The sequence below is a fragment of the Cornus florida genome, unplaced genomic scaffold (assembly GCF_030987335.1).
Source record: "Cornus florida cultivar Cherokee Brave unplaced genomic scaffold, ASM3098733v1 CherokeeBrave_3.0.0_Hap2_Chr06, whole genome shotgun sequence".
NCBI lineage: Eukaryota > Viridiplantae > Streptophyta > Magnoliopsida > Cornales > Cornaceae > Cornus > Cornus florida.
In genome coordinates this window covers 99,190,128-99,204,313 of record NW_026775576.1, presented here as the reverse complement: position 1 = coordinate 99,204,313, position 14,186 = coordinate 99,190,128, and the positions used below count along the sequence as shown (strand labels likewise).

General features: G+C 34.2%; 1 pseudogene; it reads right to left on the bottom strand.

Annotated features, from left to right (window-relative positions):
- Positions 1-5,918: 5,918 nt before the first annotated feature.
- LOC132314705 (putative receptor-like protein kinase At3g47110) lies at positions 5,919-12,514 on the bottom strand (annotated as a pseudogene).
- Positions 12,515-14,186: the final 1,672 nt, after the last annotated feature.

Here is a 14,186-nt window from a genome sequence, read left to right as displayed (position 1 = left end):
ATAGCAAACCAAACAAGGCCTTAATAAGCCGAAGCTCCAAGCCCCGAACTCAAATCCCACCAAAAGCTTGTAATATCAGCACCAAAACGTAACCCTTGCAATGATCTACAATTTGCTAACTCCGGCTTAAACCAAATCTTCTTTTAGCATAAAGAAATTTTAGAGAGAAGGAAGAGAGTAATATAGAGAGAGAAGAAAATGGAGAGAGAGAGCATGTCTGCCGAAGGAAATAGAAGAATGGGCTAAAATGAAGCCATCCTTCTAGAATTCTCTAGGTTGGTCCATGAAGCTAAAATGACAAAAATGCCCATTAAACTCTTTTATGACCTTAACAATGCCATAAAATATCATCATCCATTTAATATCACTAATACAACATACATACATGAATATAAACACAGACACACACATGTGAAATACCGATGATGCTGTAATGTTTAAGTTATTTATATATATATGTATATTAGTGGAGGGACCCACAGTTATTTTTTTTAAAGTGGTCATAAGACCACGTTTTTTTTTTTTTTTTTTTTTTGTTTTGCTCTATTATCTCATTCTCTCTCCCATCTCTGTCTCTCTATATCTTCCTCTCGGTTCCTCTTTGTTTTTTTTTTTTATTTTCCAAAGTCAAGGCTTGATTTCTCCCTCATTTCTTAGTATTTTTAAGTGTTGTTTGCAGCAAAACGGAGAGCATGGTGAGCTCTATATGTGTGTACCAGCAATTTCAGTTTTGAGCAACCTAGTCCGAAAATCTTGACCCATTTTGAGGGTTTGTGGTGCAAATTAGGGGTTTTGCATAACATAGAGGTAGGGGTCTCTAATTCTCAATACCTTGTGCCTTTGTGAGTCATTCTACCATAATTGTTGTCAAGCATAATCAATTTGATTTATTTGCCTCTTCAATGACTTGATTTTCTATATATAGCATGAGAGTATATAAAATTATTGAATTGTATGCAAAATATGCTTGATCATTGGATTCTCTATATTATTGTGTTGATAAAATTGCTAGAAATTATTCATGGAAGTTTATGGAAATTTTCCTAGAATTATTGTAAAGTATGCTTAATATGTTAATTGTCATGCCCAAGTGTTTATTATATGGATGCATGCTAAATTGTGTAGTAGAACTTTTCTCTAATTTTTTTTTTGGAAATGGTAAAAGCATGTGACATACATCCATAACATTAGGCAAGAAAGAAAAAGGGTACAATGTTTTGATAAGAATGAAAAAGGGAATTTTTGGGGAGAATTTGATGAAACGGTTTTTGAGAAAAACCCAGTCGCCGCGGAGTCACCAAAGGGCCGGTGTATTAGTATAGCCTAGAGGGAATTAGGGAGATTGCCCAGGCATGGTTGAGCTATCTAGGCCCCAAATGAAGCTGCGGAGGTACCAAAGGTCAGGGACAGTAGCCAATCCTTCTCTCGTATTGCTGCAGATCACCAAATGGCGGGTTATATTAACAGTTTGTGAAGTGATAATGTTTTTCTAAAAATGGGGAGTGACATGCATAACATTGCATTTATGACACGAGATTTATTTGCTTTGAATTTAGAATTGATATTATATTTTCCTGGCTTTGCATGGCCCCAAATTCCTATTGTCCTATTCCTTATTTGGATTCACGAGAACACAAGAGGTTTGTCTTAGGCACCAATTACTGAGCAATTTTGCTCACCCCTTATATTTAACATTTTTCAAGAAACAGGAAAGAAGTGGCGGATGATGTTATACCACAGACTTAGTATGGATTAGGAGCTTATTTTGTTGTTTTTGTACTTGAGCCTCACTATTTTTGTAAGACTAAGCATAATGTATTTTGTACGACGACATATGGACTTTTAATATTATAATTATACCTACGGGCTGTAACTTTTATATAAGCTGTCTAAATGTTGTAAAGTATGGACATTTGATATTAATCTTGTATTTTGGGACTGTAATTATGATACCTGGATGATATAGTATGTGGTTGTACCACCATGGAATGTCTTAGATATTTATTGTGTTGGGACAGGTTAAAAATGCATTTAAACAAGTTGTTGTAGGAAGATTTTTAGCGGAGGTCATGCCGATTTTTTATTATTTATAAATGGTATCAGTTTAGGGTCGTTACAGATACCCCTCCCTTAATATAAGAAAACCGGAAGAAGTTTTTGAGTCCGAAAATCGTCCAGACTTCTGAATAACTTATGAAAATGATACCGTCACTTTTAATTGACTTAAAATGATTAAAAACATACTTCTAAAACCCTCGGCTCAAGAAAATGACCAAAACGCCCTTCGGGACCCGCGTGGCACGCAAAACGAGAAAATGATTAAAATAATCCAGAAAAATCAATTAAATTCCAAAAATTGAAAAATAGGGAAAATCGGTAACATTACAATAAAATTTAATCATTTTGAAAATTAGAATAATTATTTAAAAATAAAAATATAAAAATGAAAAAGATCCAAAATTTTAGACTATAAGTTTAAATAGTCAAATATAAAAATTTCACTTAATATATCATTTTTGAATAGAAATATAAATTTTGCTAATTTGAAAAGAGTATAAGTGAAAAGGTGGTGTAATACCCCTAGTTTTCAAAAAGGATAGAATGGAAAATTTACTTTTTGTTTTTCGTTGATTAATTTATTTAATTATATGACCTAGTTGTTTTATTTTTGTTAATTGTTTAATTATGTTTATTTAATGGTGTCTATTGGAAATTGTTTATGTGTTTTGAATGATGTATTTGATTTATTTATTTATTTGCTTCCCTTTTGTTTATTTATTTTAAATGTTATTATTTAATTTTTTATTTTTATTGTAGTGGACGTCTTTGGTTTAATACTGTGTTTGTGTATATTTTAGGTTTAGGGTTTTAATTGATGTAGATAGGATAGCCGACTTGTAGTTGGGATGGACTTAGGATTATGGTTGTGCATAGGTATATATATATAGAACATTATATGTCAGCAAGGGTTCTTGTGAGACACCTTATTCGCGTATTAGAAAACAGAGAAACAGAGAGGTGAGGGAAAAACGTGAAGGGCACTGGGAAAGGGCTTTGGCTATGGTTTTAAGCTCATGTTTAGGAGGAAGGAAGAAGTTAATGGAAAGATAGAACTAGAGCAGTGAGTAGAGGAAGGAAGGTCTTGGAAAACATTCTGAAACTTAGAGACGTCTATGAAGGTTTCAAACCGGAATCGTGAGGCAAGTTTTTGTTCTGCTCTATTTATTTAATCTGTGTTCTGTGCATGCCTAGGAGGACTTTAGGGACTTAATAAAGGCTAAAATAATTGTAAGCAAACATAATATCATGGATTTATGCATATAAGAATCTGGTTTAAATACTCGTAAGATAACTCTTTTGCCTATTTCTGCTTCTTTGTTAATATGTTTTTTCTATAGTTGTGATTCAGGTTGTTGTAAACTAAGGTTGTAAATTATATGTGGGATACTTTGTAACTAATCTAGGAGTGAGTTTAAAGCCTGGAACAAGATCTTAAAACAGTTTTGATTTTTACAAAATAAATCTGTTGTAAGTTGCTTAAGGTTGCTATTTGAACGTTCTGTAATTGTGGCTTCCAAACTTGAGTCTAGTTCAAATCATGGTTGCATATCAGTGGGTTAGGATTAATTTATAACTTTGATTGGACCCTAGAACAACTGATTAAAACATTCCAGAGGCTCTGTTAGTTACCGGAGTCGAAGAAGATGAAGCAAGAACAGATGACGATGTCCAAAGGAGCAAGAGCAGGCTCCAGAAAACCTAGGAGCCGCCTCTAAGCCTTTGGAGCCGGCTCCTAAAGGATTGGAGCCGGCTCCTGGCTGTTTTGGAGCCGGCTCCAATAGTCCAGAGCCGGCTCTTGAGGCAATTTGAGCAATGCTCTCACCCGGATGCGCTCAGTTTTGGTTTAGTGCACTGTTTGGCTGCGTGGGGTGTTTTAAATGGTTTGAATTGAATTAATGGATGGATACAAGTGTTGTAGATCCATTAAACAATAGAGAAACATAAATTCATAATTTAATTAAGGATTGGACAATGCACAGTTAGGCAAGGAATTTACCGGTTGCACCTTGAATATTAAACTGTTTACACTAGAGAATTTAGAGGATCGTTTGTATATGATTTAATTAGGATTAAACATATATAAATAGGATTATAGGTAACATTAATTACTTAAATTTAACTGAATTTGTGTTGAATCAAGTTAATTTTCACCTTGTTATTCAACTACGGCAGATACGGACAACTAGGAGGATGTGAATGCTTATACTTATTTTGCAGATTACATTATTGGAATATTGATTTCGTTTAGGCTCTATAATGAATGCTTTTTATTGATATATATGTATCCAATTATAATGATACATATTTTGGAGGATGGATGTTGATTATATAGTGTGGTTCAATTAACTACGCAATTTGGAGCAGTTAAATGCTCAGTAAATTTTTATCAGCTTAAAGGAATTGGTTTAGGATTTCTAAACTTTATATTGTATGCATAATTTGATCCTAAACTTGATAGGTTATAATAAATGCTTATTCTGGAGTATAGTTGGTTTGCATCTATTACTGTTTTATCGACTATGTTAATTGGAGGATTGTATGTACCGGTATGGAACGGTGACATACTAAGTATGGATTAGTTCAAGCACTAAATCCTACCTAATTTGGAATGAGTTTGATTAACCATAAAAAGGTTAAGTCTTACTTGAATGGATGCGTATGAACCGGTATGGGACGGTGTCATATTTGGGATGACTTAGCTCAAAGCACTAAGACCTACCTATATTAGAATGGATTAGTTCAAAACACTAAGTCCTACCCAAATTGGATTAAGGTATGGATTAACCCTAATGGTTAAGTCCATCATCTACTTGTGTCATATCAATTGAGAATTGAATGACCTATTCAGTTTCAGGATGGCTTTGTTATACATATATCAGACCACTATATATATATGGTTGATATTTTGTATTAGGAGGAGTATGGACTTTACGTATATAATATATGTGCCATGGTATGAGCTTGAGTCTCAGGATCATGGTTAGGGCGTGTATATCGCCTGGGATGGATAACTGGACATAGGTGTTGTTCCCTGGTAGGTCTAGGTACTCATGCCCACCTTAGGGTGCGTATTTGCATGTTACCTTCTATTCAGGCTGAGACAGACCTACTGGACTAGCGAGCGTCCTATAGTGTGTACTATATATACATATATAGACTACTCTAGATATTGTTGAGTCTTTCTAGGATGTATCTGCGTATCGGATTACTGTTTGGATTGTAGTAGATTAGGACTTGCATGTGGGCCTGACCCACTCCTTTATTTTTCAGGTGTTCGTCAGTTCCAGGGTTAGAGCTTGGACGTGCAGAGCAAATACAACTTGTCATTCACTCTTCCGACTAAATAGGATTTTCTTTCTGATTTTAGTTTTGGATTTTATTCTGTAAAGTTTTATCAGTTGAGATTATTAGGGGTCCACTAGTTGGATTCCCGAGTTGTACGGATTGGAAAGTTTATTTATATTAAAACTTTTATTTTGGAGGTTTTACAATTAGAATTCTTTTCAGCGTATAATTATTTTATTCTTAATTCAGTTTTATTCCTGCTTGTTTATATATTAATTGTCTGGTATCCCTTGTATCTGTACCCGGTCTTGATCACCCGTAGCTCTAGAATCGAGGGGTATCACAGGTGGTGCAGTGGAATCGATTATTTGAGTAATAATAATGTAGGGAATTTGAGTAAAAGAAAAGGCCATTCAATGTATTTGCAAGGCATAATGTTCTACTAAATTTCGTTCTTTTTTAGAATAAAGTCTAGCTAAAGTGTGTGTGTGTGTGTGTGTGTGTGTCTATATATATATATATATATATATATATATATATTATATTATATTATGCCTCCACTGAGGCTTCATTCAATCTCCACATAATGTGGAGAAGAGTTTATTATACAATATGAACTTAGTGCCTACTGGCAGAGTAGATGTTAATGCTAGACGATAAAACTCTTCCAAGTCTTCTTCAATTCTGTTTCTTAAACTAAGAAATGAGTTTTGAATTGCATTCATTCTGTTGACAACCATATTCATTGTCATCCTATCTAGAACATGAAACTCCAGTTCTTATCACTGAAACCAAGCATTCCTTCATTCCCCACCTAGCGCTGTCCTGGGGTTTATTGTTGTTTATTGCTACTTCTTCTACTTCATCTTTTTTATTCTCCTCTAAGTTGTTTTCTTCCTTGAAGAACAGTAAAGGGTTTACTGTGTCCAGTGCACGTTCAGGTAAAGCCATTGCAACAAACTTGTGAAGGTTTAGGCCATCTTTGAACATGTCATCCAGTGGTTTTTGTAATACCCCGATATTTTAAAAGATTTATTAATTGTGATTAATTAATTTTATTTTATTTTTTAATTGATTTGTTTGATTTAATTGAAATTAATTGATTTTATTTCGTTTTTAAATGATTTGTTTTATTTAATTGAGTGTTATGATTTAATTGTCTTATTTGTATTAAACTATATTTCGCGATTATGTTTGATGAATTGGTGTGATATTATGATTTGTGGAATGTTATGATTGAATTGTTGATTTGTAATGTGTGTATTTATGCTTGTGTGAATTGATTGTTAATTGTTTTGTAATTATTATATTTAATTTAATTATTTTATTTATTTAAATTAATTGGGTTGGGCTGAAGGAATGTTGGACCAAAGGATATGGTCTTGTGCTGGAATGAAACCTTATTAGGTTAATTAATAAAGGCCTATGATTATTTTATTATTTAAATGATTAGTTTTGGTATAATTATAAATATATATATTTAATTATATATAAATATAATTAATTAATAAGTTTTATGGAAGGATATATATATTTATGGATATATATATTTATATATACATATATGATATATGATTTAATTAACTAATGGTTAATTATGGGAGATATATATATGTATTTGTGATATAATATATGTTTATGTATATTATATTATTTAAAGAGTATTATTTTTATTATTTTATTTGGTAGTCATACTAGGAATAGGATTTAGGTTATAATGTGTATAAATATACACATAAGGTTTAGGGTTAAAAAGTTTACACGTTAGAAAAATAAGAAAGACAGAGAGAGGAGAAGAAGAAGAGGAAGTAAACAAGGAGTAGGCCAGATCTGAGAAAGAGGATGCCAGAATTGAAAGAGACAATTCAAGATTGAAGCGTCGGTTTCGTTTCGAAACCTTCAGGCAAGTTCTTTTTTAACTTTTCTCTTAGGACCCATAAGTTTATCATCTTGAGTATCAAAATTTTAGACTAAATTTATTAATTTAAATCATGTTAGAACGTATTAATAAATAAATAAATAAATATATATATATATATATATATATATATATATATAAAGTTAATTTTATTTGATTAAATCAGGATTAAATTGGAATATTAGAAGCATAATTTATTATTATTTTATTTTTTAGAATTGATGGATTTTAATATATATAGGTTGTATATATTTAAAATCAACTGTTATACTTGATCAGTGACCCAAGAGGGTTAATTAGGGTTTCTAGAAATTTTGAAAATTTCCTGTAACTTTCTAAATTTTCTAGGAAGTTTCTATATTTTTTTTTTAGGGATTTAATTGAATTGTATTCATATTTTTGGAAGATAAGTATACTGTTTATTTATATGCACTGTTACAATTTCATTGTGTATCGGCGGCACAATCAATTAGGTATTTTTAATTTAGTGTGTCGCGGTGTATAAAACTTTTGATGCGCCACAAATCAGGACAATATAATGGTCTTGATGATTGAAAGATGATCTAGTGTGATGCGGCACATGAATAGATGGTGCACATGTTGATCTCGGCCGTGGGTGGAGTTGATGGATGGTGGATTGATCTGGTGTGGTATAGCGCATGGAGATTTGGTGCGCATGGGTATCTGGACCGTTGACCAGGTCTGGTCAACAGTTGAAGGGATCTAGTGCTTCGCAGCTCACAAGAATAGAGAGAGGCAGCCAATCAGAGCAAGCCAACACGCGCCGAGAGTGGATCAGGGGCCTGTGAGCGAGTGCAGGCGCGTGGACGCGCCTGCTAGTGAATGATGGCACGTGGAAGCACGTGCAGATAGTGTGGGAGCATTTGGTGGCGCGTGGGGGTGCGTGAGGAAGTGTTTGGGGTTCTGGTGAGGCTCTGTGGTGTCCGGTGATTATCCAGAATCTATTTTAAGCTTGTTGGGGTTGAAATTAACCATTAAAGGGCGTGTTATTGGTGTTCTGAAAGCTTTACAGTGTTGTTAAGATATTTAGTACCATTTAATTGGCGTAAATATAATTAATTAAATATTTTGCCATGGAAGGAGATGTGTGTATATATATATATATATAGTTATAGATGTGGATATATATGGTTGATTTAAGTTACGATTCGTATAGAATGAGGTGTATACATACATATTTACTTATATATATGTATATATGGTTTTAAATAATCAAATATTATTAAGGAATGTATTATACACAGATATACATATTGAATAATATATGTGTATATATTATTTGAGATGATTATTATTACTATTCTTATTTGATATATCTGGATAGGCTGGTTAGTAAATTTGTGATATGCTTATAGTCTGCAAGAGATGTTTATGTATGGATTAGTTATTGTTGAGTTTAAAGTTGGTACATGGTTGAATTGTAGGCATGAATGAGTTGCCATCGATGTAAATATAATGCCTAAGTATTCGTATGAATAAAATAGATACATTGGAAGTATGGATGAGTTGCTAGTTTAAAAATATAAATATATATGTTTATGGAGGCATGGTTGAATTGCCAATATATAAATAAAAATATATGTAATGGCATGGTTGATTTGCCAAAGCGTAATTACATTGCTATGTGTTAGATGATTAAAATATCATCTATGATTGTTGTATGTATAGATTGGATTAGGATTAGATATTCTTAAATGAGAATAGTTTAGTACTTACTGGTTAGTGTATTATTTTATATTAATAAAATAATATTGGGGAAGACATGGATGATTTGTCAAAGCTTGGATTTTGGATATGTGATTTAAATAATTAAAATCATTATCGGGTTGGGATTAAATAGAGTATTTCTTTTATTATAATTTATTGTTTAAATGATTAAACAACTGATTAGGATGGAATTTAGGTTAAATGAGTTTTTTTTAAAAGAAATGGTGGATTGGTCTAGGTATGATTATTATTTTAATCATTGTTTAATAGGTTTGGAAATTTAATAAATCTATTAGTGGATGTGATTAGTGTAGTATATATAATTGTTTATATATATGTATATTATGCTATATTAAAGTTAAATTCTTTATTAGGTTGGATTTTGATCAAAGATGATCTACTTATTGGTTTTCAGAGGTCTGGTAGAGAGAACTTGTTCGTAGGGTTTAACCCACGATTTATTTTTCAGGTTATTAGAAGTTCCAGTCTCGAGGTTGAGGATCCGCAGCTGGGAGACTGTTATTCATCTTTTCATCTTGCGTATTTTTAAGTAATATTGTATTATTAGATAATGTTTTAAGGGGTCCTTGGGTTATGAGATTCCCGAGTTGTAATTGTTGGAGAGTTATTAATTAATGAAAATTATTATTTATTAGTTTTTCTTCAGCGTATTATTTATTCTTTTTATTTCTTTTTGTACTCTGTACTTGTTTAAATACTTTAATTATTTTGATATCCCCTAATTTTGTGCGCGGACTTGATCAACCCGTGTTCCAAAATTAGGGGGTATCACAGTTTTCTACCTGCAAACATCTCCAGCAAGAGTATTCCATAGCTGTACACATTTCCAAGGGTGGACACTTGATCACCCATACCATACTCTGAGATTCAATAATCAACCGTCAGAAAGATATTTAACCACATACATTACCAAATTATAATTGGAAAGACAGAGGCATTATTGATCAAAAGATTCACTTACTTATATGATATGGTTATTTGTTTAAGCCTCCAGTAACATTTGAACTCAACAGGGCTAATTTGTAAAAGCGTCTTTGTTTAAACTTCCAAATAGTTGTGATGATCAAATATGGAGATAATCAATTTGGATAGAGAGCATACCTGGAGGAATATAACCGATAGAACCCTTTAGCCTAGCTAACGTGGTTTGATTTTTGGTGGGATTATTTGATGATTGAAAGAGGAACCTTGCTAATCCAAAGTCACCGACATGGGCTGTCATGTCATCATCCAGGAGAACACTGCTTGGCTTTAGATCACAGTGAACAATTGGTGTTTCACAATAATGATGGAGATAATCCAATGCAGAAGCAACATCAATGGCTATGTTCAGTCTCAGGATAATGTTCGATCATACTTGTGGTTCTATGTTGCCCGTTATCAATTGGATGCAGCCACTGGTCAAGGCTTCCATTGGACATGAACTCAAATACAAGACCTTTGAAGTCATTACCTTGTTGATTAACACTAGAACATGTAGTTATGATCTTGAGGGGATTCCTATGGCGTACACTTCTCAAAGCCCTGCATTCATCCATGAAGCTCTTGGAAGCTCCTTCCTGTTGAAGGTTTAACACTTTCACTGCCACAGTTGTGCCATCATCACTGAGAGTTCCTTTATAAACAGAGCCAAATGTCATGGACTTGGACCTTTCCAAGCTCACGTGCGGCCTTAGACACTTTCAAGCTCCCTTGAAGCACTAAGTCAGCCTACCTGAGTGTGCTAGCTTAGTGAAGACTAAGGCTAGACAAGTGCTTTGCTTACTTAAGTGTGTAGGAAGATATTTAGGCAAGTGAACAAGAGAGTTTGGGAATATATGAACACTTGTATTACTTGAGAAGAGATTACAACTTAGGTTGCTTGGTGAAGAGCAAATGGACTCCCACCTCCTATTTATAGACCTTTGGCCCTTACAAGAACATTCTAGATGTGTACAAATGTGTGGCTCAGAATAAGTGTCTAGAATCCTCCAAAAAACTATCTACACAATTCTAGAACTATATACAATGTTCAAGACAAGTCTAAAGAATTCTAGAGCATTTTATACAACTCTAGACAAGTCTAGAAAAGGTTAGACAACTCCACATTAATCTAGAGAATTCCGGAAAGTTCCATACTTGTGTAGAGAAGTCTAGAAAGCTCCGGTCCATGCAGGCTCCATGTCATCGTTTGCTAGGCGTTTGTGTGGCGTAGCCTCTTGGTTGCGGGGCATGACACAAAGCTACTTGAACCGATCAAATTGTCCATGGAGAACCCATTAGTTGATCTAACAAGTTCTTGGTAAGAAACCCCCATTTTCCAATCCCTAGCGGAAGATTCACTTGAAGGTCTCTTTCTCGAGTTTCTTAGCACATAACAAACAGCAAAAGAACACGACAGTACTATTACAAATATAATTGATGTTGTTACGGGGATGACTTCTTTTGGAGCTAGAAATTTTCTTGAATGAGATTTTTCATGAGAGCAAGCAGGCAAATGCAAGTCTGGGACACCACCACATAGCTTATCATTTTGTAGGATTGAAATTGCAGACACCTTTGTAAAAATTCCTTCCACTGACACTGCCCCCTCTAAATTATTGAAGGAAAGATTGAGTTTCTGTAGAGATGAAAGTTCTGCAAGGAATTCTGGAATCTGACCGGACAAGTTATTAAGCGAAAAATCAATCTCTTCTAAGCCTCTTAAACTTTTCAAAGATTCAGGAACTGTTCCTTGAAAAGAATTCCCCTGAATAAGGAGGTGCTCCAAACTAAGACAACTGCTGAGGGTGCTAGGAATTTTACCAGACAATCTGTTATCTGACACATCAAGCTCCATGAGATTTATCAAGTTACCCACTTCAAGTGGTAATGAACCAGTCAAAGAATTATGATCCATTGCCAAAGAAATCGAAAGAGAAGAGAGACTGATGACCTTTTTGGGTATGGTGCCACTAAGATTATTACTAGTAAGGCTTAGTACCAGCAATTTCTTGCAATTTCCGAGGCTTGGGGGTATACTGCCTTCTAGTCCATTCTCCTCCATAAAGAGCCTGGTTAATGATGTCAAATTGCCAAGGGAAGATGGAATGGGCCCCGAAAATTTGTTAACATTCAAATACAGTCCCTCTAATTTTTGAAGCTTCCCCATAGCACTAGGGATTCGACCAGTGAAGTTGTTCCCTTCTAGCCCAAGAAGGGTCAAATTGATGAGGTTCCCAATTCCCAAAGGAACAGATCCATAAATCAAGTTTTCACCCAGAGTAAGTATTTTGAGGCTGGTTGAAAGGTTGGCTATGGAGTTGGGCAGTTCTCCAAAAAGATTTCTAGCCAAACCAAGTACTTTCAGACTAGTGCAGTTAGCCAAGAAAGTAAAAAAAATAAATAAATAAAGTCACCGACTTCTCTATTTCCAAGTTTATTATCATCAAAATCAATTCTATATAAATTTTGCAAGCTTTCCAAATTTGTTGGCACAGTCCCAGTGAGACTATTTTGAGCAAAGTCAATCACTTGAAGCGTAGAAGCATTTGAAAATGAAACAGGAATAACTCCTGTGAAATTGTTTACACCCCCAGCAAATACTTTGAGATTAGGAAGGGTAATACCAACATCTGGTGGGAGTTGCCCGTTTAACTGGTTCAGAGTAACAGAGAAGTAGAAAATGGAGGAAATATTATAAATTGACACAGGAATATTACCGGACAGTTGATTTCCATAAAGTTGAAAAAATCCCAAGCGCGACAGGCGGCAAGCTTAGGGGTTATGCGACCATACAGATTGTTCCTGGCGAGTGAGAGAACCAATAGTGATGAAAAGTTTCCTATCCAAGCTGGGATAGTTCCTGTCAGGTTATTTACAGCCAGATATACAATTAACAATTTTGACAGTGAACTAAGCTGATCCGGGATTGACCCAACAAGCTCATTGAAACTCACATCGAGGACTATTAAATCAGTACAATGAGTAAGATTTGTTGGTATCTTTCCGCCAAAGGAATTTGAGCTCAAATTGGGATGCTGCAGGAGTAGTAAACGGCCTAAATCTTGAGGAAGTTCGCCATGGAAGCTGTTGTTTTGTAGGTTGATCCCAGTAAGGAATGTGAGGTTGCCTATAGAAGGCGGTTTTGAGCCAATTAAACTTAGTGGTCGTAAGTTCAGAATCATGACTCTGCCACTGGTGGAGCTGCAAGTAACACCAACCCAATTGCAGAAATGGAGAGGAAAATTCCATGAGCTCATTATTTGAAGTGGGTCATGACTTATCTGATTCTTGAAATCAAGTAAAGCAAATTGATCCGTCTGATTTCCATAAGTGGATGCTACTGCAGATTCCAGACCTGGGACCGTGCATAAAAGAAGAATCCCGTAATAGAAAATTAACACAAACCAACCAAAAGACAGACAAGAATGCTCCATCTTTGTTGTTCAGGATATAGTTGTATCGTATGTTAGTCGGAGAAGTTGGTGCACTACTATGATCTATAGTAGCATTTGAAAGTATGGCCGGCAAAGGATCAACTTGATTTTGTTCCCTGGTATTTATTTATTTTCTGGTGAATAAATATATATTAAAAGGAGAAGGAATGCAACATTGCAATCTTGCGTTTGTCCAAGTTATCATTACTTGTAACTTGTTGCCTGACTCTTGAATTGGACACGGGTTTGGTTGGCATGTATAGGCTTGTGATTCAACCCAACTGGACTCATTTCTCTAATAAAGCATCTGAGGTGATGTTTAAGGTTTATACATAGTTCTCTGTGTCACTGTGTGGTCATTTATTGAAAGGAAGTTCTTTACATGTTCAATTTGAGTTTTTTGCTTTACATTATGCGACAAATCATCAACTGTTCCAAATAATAAAACTAAAGGGTGAAGTAGTGATTACTTAAAAGAAAGAACAGATTAACACGAATCCTGAAACTTAAAGAATCAATTATGTTTTTACAGAAGAAAATGAAAAACATAAAAATAAAAAATAAAAATAAAAATAAAAAAAAAAACAATTATGGATCGAAGAGCTTCCTGTGTATTATACTTTCGATTACATAATTTTCCCACCAAGTACACTGCTAACCTCTTTGATTTCAAAGTTGATGCTGATTATAGGGAAACAATAGACAATAACATAAATCATTTTTTAAACTAGCTATTTTATTACCTGATGTTGTCCGCTGAATAGACAATAACATAA